The following is an 8,206-nucleotide window of genomic DNA, read 5'->3' as shown; positions in this document are numbered from 1 at the left end:
AGTAGCAGCCGCAGACGAAGGCTCTGCAAAAGGTGTCAACAACTGCGTGTGAGAACTACTGCAAAACAGAGTAGTCCTTAGTGGGTTCCGTCACCGACCTCAACGGCCCACCCACTATGTTTACAGAAATATGTGCAAAGGATAGTAAGGAAAGCCGAAAAGAACTCTATAGCTACATGTCACTATACTATCGCTAACCAACACAGGCTATCTGTAGATATAAACATGCATAACTAGCTACCACTAACCCAATCTCACACAGGCTGCCCAAACGGACCAACCCTGCATGCAGCCAAGCTACACCGTACATCACCCACGGGGGTGGCCGGTCCAAGAACTGTCCAAACAGAAACGGTGCTACCTCATCGCAATGAAAAATCTCACTTCGGAGTGGCATTCGTCTGTGCGACCCAACCGAGTATACGAGCGTGTCTCTGTCGAGCTCAAACAGGCTCTCACAGGCTGTAGTCAATGCAAATGGGTCCAACTTGTCTAACAACCAAAACTCACGTACCCTTGGCACAATCTGATGCAAGATACAGAAATCGAGGTCCACCATCAACCACGACGGCACCCAACAGTACGGAACAGTCTACACTCTACTGTAAAACGAGCTCAGCTCCTTAGCACGAGCGTAAATTCACTCTACACTAATCCGAGTATCCAATATGCACTAACAGCGGGGATACAAAAGGAACGACAGCTCCTGAAACTAAATCTGGTAACTCTGGGTCCACCATTAACTAGACGACACCCGATAGTACGAAACAGTCTACACACTACTGTAAAACGAGCTCGGCCCCCCAGCACAAGCGTAAACTCACCCTAAACTAATCTGAGTATCCAATATGCACTAACAGCGGAGATACAAAAGTATAACAGCTCTTGAAACTAAATCTGGTAACCTTCAGAAAATGACAGTGTAGATTTAACGAGTTTTCTCCTAAGTCAAATCCCAGTTCAACATGTATAATTTCATCTAAAATCACTAATCTATACTCCAAATTCAAATTTTATAAAACATGCAAATCGATGAATTCGGGCTACTAACATGATGAACAAGCTAATAATACATGCTGACAATTCTATGACTTAGAAGAAAATCCGACGATTTCGGTAAATATTAACCCACCTCGAACACTTGTCCAACGTCGGCAAGAAGTCGACAGGAGGAAACCTGTGCGCTCGCTCGACCTCCAACGGCCTCAACCGGTCTCCACCACGGCACACGCGTGAACCTCCAAGACGACGAGAAGAAAAATCAGCTCGTTCCTCAATAGCCCAACAATAGGAGGGAGAGAAACTAGAGAGAGGGATAAGAGAAGCTATATGTGTTTCTCTAAGCTTCCAACATATATAAATATTGGCTAGGTTGGTTGGGATAATCGTCAACACAAAAGGACAAAACTATCCTTCACCAACTCACTTTTTCACCTGGAGTATCAGTACTCGGCTTGAATACCGGTACTCGGCCCCTCAATCCGCAGTCTCGCGCGCTGGGTACCGGTACCAACCCAATGCAGTACCGGTACCCGAGCTCAATACCGGTACTCGACAACAGGTACTGGTACTCAGCATCAGACTTACGCAAACCCGCGAGCATCCAGTTCTGCAATTTCACTAGGGTACCGGTACTTCTCCCCAGGTATCGATACTCAACACTAAAATCCTGCACTTTGCAGATTTCAGTGTTAGAACTTCACTGTTGCTCTGCGCCGAATCCGTTTTGCGTCCATTTTGCGTTCATTTCGCGCCAAAACGACTCCGACTTGCTCCGACACTCTCCAGACTTGTCGACAAGTCTCAAATACTGAAATCACATAGGCAGCCAAAAACTAGGGACACTACATAAAATAAAAATAAAAATTTAATATTTGAGTTCAAAATTAGAAGTAGATTTCAAGAAATACATTTTTAACTATTTCTGATTTTGAATCTCGAAAATTAGAAAACTGATTTTAAAAATCAGAATCAGATTTTGAAAATGAGATTGCCAAATGCTTTATTGAGCTAAACATCACTTTTAGGCCCAAAATTACTTTTTAAATGGTAGGCCAAACACCCACTTAATAAGGTATTTCTGTGCAATTTTTTAGATCATTGAGTGTTAAATAAATTAAAAAATATGCTATACTACGTTGAACAAATTGAAGTTTACCTTAAAACAAATTATCAATAAAAATGCGATTGTATGATGGTATAGATGCACGAGGTGCACTCAATATTTTTTTCATAACTAATAATAAAGAATTAAAATCAAACAAAATGAAAGATTAGATAGTAAATGTGAAATTTTTAAATATTAAGTAGATATTTTCAAACGACCTAAAATTCAAGTTAGTTGCATATATTTTAACTTTGCAATTTATTTTTTAAAAAATAAATATGAAGATCACCATAAACTTTAGCACTTTTATAAATAGGATTCTATGCTTTTAATTTTAGTAACAAGATCTTCTAAACTTTATTAAATAATTTAGTATGTCTCCTCCTTAAAGAGAAGTCAATGATTAAAAGCTACTAATTAAACCACCATTTTAGCCACATACACTGATACACATGATTTATTGAAGCCTTAAAACATTTAAAAAACTACTTTTTTGTTCTAGTTATTATAATAATTAAGCATGAAGATTAAAGAATAGAGTAAATATATCTTTCATTTTTATTACTATTCATGTATTTGAAGAGAAAAAATAAGTTTTTTATATTTTAAAATGGCTAAATTACGGAAAACCCTCCTGTCAAAACCCGCTTTTTCACTTTCCCCCCCTGTCATTTAAAAACCTACACTTTGCCCACTTATAAAATAAAAAATGTGCACTTCACCCCCTACTGTTAGGGTTCCGTTTCTGTAATGGAACCAAAATTGTCAAGCCCCGAGCAGCCGAGCCTATAACGGACGGAAGCCTTCCGGATATGTGCACAAACTGCACAGTCCCGCCAAACGGGCAGAATTTTTTCTGTACGCACGAAGCTTCAAACAAACATTGTCACGCCCCGGATTACACTTTCCCCGGGCACGCCGACAAATCCGCCGTATACAAAGGAATTTCCCCTGTATACGAAGCGTTAGCTGTACCTGTAAATCAAACACTACTACGAACAGTAGTAGAGAGCTGCTAGAGAAAACAGAAGCTAAACAAACTGAGTTTCATATACATAGTCCAAATCCAAAATACAAAGCTACTCGCACTGGCGAGTTAAGTCCACTATGTACATAAACTCGAAACAAAACATCTACCTGCAGTAGGAGCACCTCTAGCTCAGCACGTCGGGTAGGGCTCTAACTCGCGATGCCCTTACCTCGATCCTGATCCGCGGAAGGCGCAGCAGCCGAAACCTGTGGCTTCAACAGGGTACACTGGCGCTGAGAGAAATACTGTAAAAACAGTTTCCTCAGGAGGTACCGCCAAAAAAAATCGTTCACCATTAAGTCTTAAGATAGGGAGCAACGAATAGGAGGAAAGAGATGAAAAACTCAACGTTCTACAAATATATACTATCATGTCTACACTAACAATGTAGAGAAATGTCAAATTGACCCAATCAATCGCGACTGTAGACATAGTCCCTGGGACTGTAACAAACCGTCCTTGCCCGTTGACTATCGGGCCTATTCACACAACTGTAGTGGAGAGCAAGTCCAACTTGCGCCCATGAACGACCCAACGCATAAACAATAAGCCGCTCCGATTAGTGGGTGGGAGCTACCCACCGAGTATTGCAGCGTGTCTCTGTCGAGTCTCAAACAGGCTTCAATTAGACCCAAAGTCAAGTACAGCGGTCAAACGGATCAACCAAACCATCGTGCCCCTTTGGCCAATCTGGACCAAACAAGAATCTGGGTCCACGCTACCGAACCGGACCAATGACCCGAAACACCGATACTCGCTGAAAATAAGTCGGACCTCAGCACGAGCTGTGAATGCATTACACTGACCCGGTATCAATCACTATACGGCAACGATACATCGGAATAACACGGCTCCTTAGAGTTAATCGGTGTTTAAGCATTATGACGGCGAGGCAGTCAAAACGCCTAGGTTTTCTCATAAGTCAATTTTCAAGTCAATGTTAATTAATTCATTTCGATGTGTTTTATAGTTATATTACGTCAAGTAATCAGAGTATTTAAGATGATATACAAAATCGAACTTATACACGTCGACAAATCATTAGGAGAAACGAATGACACACACCTCCTAATGACCTTCCGGGCAGCAGATGGGTCTGGATCTTCAGCATCACTGCTGGAATCCTTCAAATAGCACAACCCTTAGATTGATTACAAATATCAGCCAAAACCAATAAAATTCACAAATAGCAAAATTTCAGCTTTAAGCTAATTCATTCTCAATCTTCCAATTCAAAACTCACATAAATGATCTCACAAATCAGGTGAGGGCCAGTTCAAATCCAGCAATACTAAGGGGTGATCCAATCTCAGACTAAAATTCCAGACTGTACAGTTAGATCAGAAAAAAGCTCAAAAATCCATTTTCAGGAAAGCGTAACAACAGTCAGAAAAACGCCCCATTCACCAAGCTAAGCCTAACCAATTGCAATCAGGCTTCGTGGGTTCCTCTGGAGTCTAAATCGCTAAACCAAAGTTCGTCGATTACAGATCTTCTACGTCGTCACGACGCCAACACTGGAAGTCGTCGTGAGAAGCTGCAATCGCACACTCAGCTGGATCAATGAAGTTTGATGCAATTTGAGCATCCTGGGTTGGAGATCTAAAGGGTTTTCTGGAAGGAGGAAGAAAAGAGACAGCAACAGGAGTTTACAGGATTTATGTGAGTTAGTAGAACGGATCCAAAAAGCATCAGCGAAATCAAGCTGCTATCCCAGTGCCTGGCAGGAACTGGCATTTCCAGGGCCGCCCGGAACCATGTTCTGGGCGACCAGAACATCCCGACTGCACAAACCGGGCCCTTCGGTCTCTCCGCCCGCGGTGTGCTGCGCCCGTAAACGGCTCCGGCGGAGCTCACCTACCACCCTGCCACGCGTCGAAGCAAGCGATATTCACGAGGTGGAATTTCCGGACCCACTTCTGGGCGCCCGGAACATAGGATCCGAATTGGCTTCCAGTTTCAGTTAACTTCAACACTCATTTCTGGGCGACCCTAACAATGTTCTGGGCGCCCGAATCTGGCAAAACTCCAGTTTTGCTTATTTGAGTGCGCCGAGTCCAATTCTGCATCCAATTCGTGCAGAATTGACTCCGACTTAGTCCGACACTCTCCAGAGATGTCGACCAGTCTATAATACTGAAGCCAATCCTATCCAAAGCTCAGGAACACTACAAACATAGTAGCAAAACAATCCTAGAGTCCACAACTAATAGAACCAAGTATCAGAGCGATATATGTAAAGCTGAACGAAACTACTATCACTTCACATACAATCAACAACCACTAACTCCTCAAAAACATAGTTATACAAGTAAAAGGCTCTAACTTCGCCAGTCACTATCCAAAAGCTATCAACCTGAATACTCCTCTATAGCTCATGTACACTGGTAGAGATGCTAACTACGGCTCAATCCTCTTACCTCAATTGACCACTGACTCTGAAAATTTCAAAAAATAAACTACTAAAGGGTATAAGAACTACAAAATAATAGTTCTCAGTATATACGATCGGCGACAACCACGACCTTCACACTAGATCTACTAGAGGCAAGAATAGAAAACAAGAGTATAATATGAATAAATAAACTTTTACTAACTATCAAACCTCTGTACATGTATACTTATATTTATTTTTATATTAAAAATTTGATATACTATGAAAATAAATTAAAAAGTGCACACGTATAAACTTTTTATTAGAGACAGAGTTTTGAATTTTACGGTCCGAGGCAAGCGTATCAACCAACTATTTTAAACAGTAGCGATCAATTGCAATTTGGTGGGTTCACGAAATTCAACAAGAAATATGGCTAAATTACAAAACAGACCCTGCACTTTTTTATCCTGTATTTAAATTATCTCTTGAATAGAGAATGGTATCAACTTCAAACATATATCTATTTCGCCATAGTTCCATTGGATTTAAAAGTTCAACATACTAACAAGTTTGAATTCAAAATTTCATTAAAAAAAAAAAATTAAATAAGTGAACAACCATGGTTATATTCAGTTGAGTATAGGGGTGGCAATCCAGCTCGCTGTTCGCAAGCCAACTCGATCATGTTCGGCTCGAAATGAGCTTCGAGATCGAATCGCTCGTTTAATAAACGAGCCGAATACGAGCTGGGGTCAACTCGCTCTTGTTCGGCTCGATAACAGCTCGAATATATGCATTTTATATTTATATAATTTATTTAATTTATATTTATATATATAAATAATTAATTATATATATAATATATATTTTTATTATTTTATTTTTAGCAAAATAAAAATATAAAGTTGGGCTCAATAATAAAAAGACTCGTTTATATGTAAAGTTTCAACCATTTGATCAAAATCTGATGGGTAAGATTTTATAAATTTAATTTTTATATATAGTAAATCTAATCTTTTTAACTTATTGTTCGTTGGCCAGCTCGTGAGCCAGCTTTACACGAGCTAAGTTTTTCAGCTCGATACTTTAACGAACCAGCTCATGCCGAACACGAGCCGGCCCTAGCTCGCTCATGTTCGGCTTGTTGACATCCCTAGTTGAGTAATATTGCAACAATTTAATAGGAGGTGAAAATGTACGAGACCTCCTCGACTACAAACTATTTTGAAGAGCTAGGCTCCTATGCTTTCGAAAGTACGGAGGCCTCCGTGCTTGTAAGTTATTTTCGATGATGGGACTTCCAATTCGGCGATTGGTTTCGTTAAATATGATCTACGCTATTGGAACTATCTAGAAACCAATTTTTATAATTTTTTGACTTTGTTTGCCTAGTGAACGAGTAGCCTCAAAATGAAAGGCTGAAAATAAAAATCTATAAAAAATAGTGATAAAAGACTCAAAATTCAAATCGGAAGTATTGTTCTTACTCTTAATGTTAAGTAGAATTTTTTATTAAAATTTCATATAATTTGGAAACTTCTACACTGTTGAATTTAAAAACGTGCCACATCGGCCGTTAAAATAGTCAATTTTGAGACCCTGTGATCGCTTGGTAAATGATGTTGAAAAATTATAAAATTTGGTTTCTAGATAGTTCCAATAGCGTAGATTATATCTAACGGAGTCGATCGTCGAATCAGATGTCCTATAATCGAAAACAACTTACAAGCACGGAGGCCTCCGTACTTTCGAAAGCACGGGAGACGTACTCCTATTTTGAAATATCCCCTCAACTTTTATTTTCCATAGAGAAACATTAATAAGTTTTTCTATTATTATTTTTTTGAAGGTTCATATTACACACTTGAGTTGAAGGATTTATCAAATTTATTAATAATTTTACCATATTTAATATTTTTATCACCCTCACAGATAAAGCTAGATAATAGTAGTTAGTAGGGGTGTAAACGAGCCGAACACAAGCGAGCTGGGGTCGGCTCGTGTTCGGCTCGTTTATTAAACGAGCCGAACACGAGCTGGCTCGTTAAAGTATTCAGCTCGTGTTCGGCTCGTTTAATAAACGAGCCGTACACGAGCTGGCTCACGAGCCGGCGAACGAATAATAAATTAAAAAAATTAGATTAAATAAATATAAAAAATAATTTATAAAATCTATCTATTAAATTTGATATAATAGTTGAAACTTTACATATAAATGAGTCTTTTTATAATTAAACTGGTATTTATATTTTTATTTTGCTAAAAAATAATAATAAAAATATATATTATATTAATTATTTATTTTATATATAAAAATATAAATTATATAAATTATATAAATATAAATACATATAAATATATGTATTCAAGCTGTTATGAACCTGCACTAGCAAGCTGACCGCAGCTCGTGTTCGGCTCGTTTATTAAACGAGCTGGAAAATCTAGCCTGTTCGGCTCATTTACTTAACGAGCGAGCTATCTCGAGATCATTTCGAGCCGAAACACGAGCTGGCTCGCGAATAGCGCGCTGGTTGACCACCCCTAGTAGTTAGTACTCAATGAAACTATTAAATTTAATATTTTTTTTAATTAACTGAAATCAAACTGCATATAAATCTTGTTAATTTGCACAGAAGTATGCATAGAATAATTTTATGTAAGTTCTCGTCCACATTAGTTACAGTTCATTTTA

The sequence above is a fragment of the Ananas comosus genome, linkage group 22, assembly GCF_001540865.1.
Source record: "Ananas comosus cultivar F153 linkage group 22, ASM154086v1, whole genome shotgun sequence".
Lineage (NCBI taxonomy): Eukaryota > Viridiplantae > Streptophyta > Magnoliopsida > Poales > Bromeliaceae > Ananas > Ananas comosus.
This window is presented reverse-complemented; position numbering follows the sequence as displayed.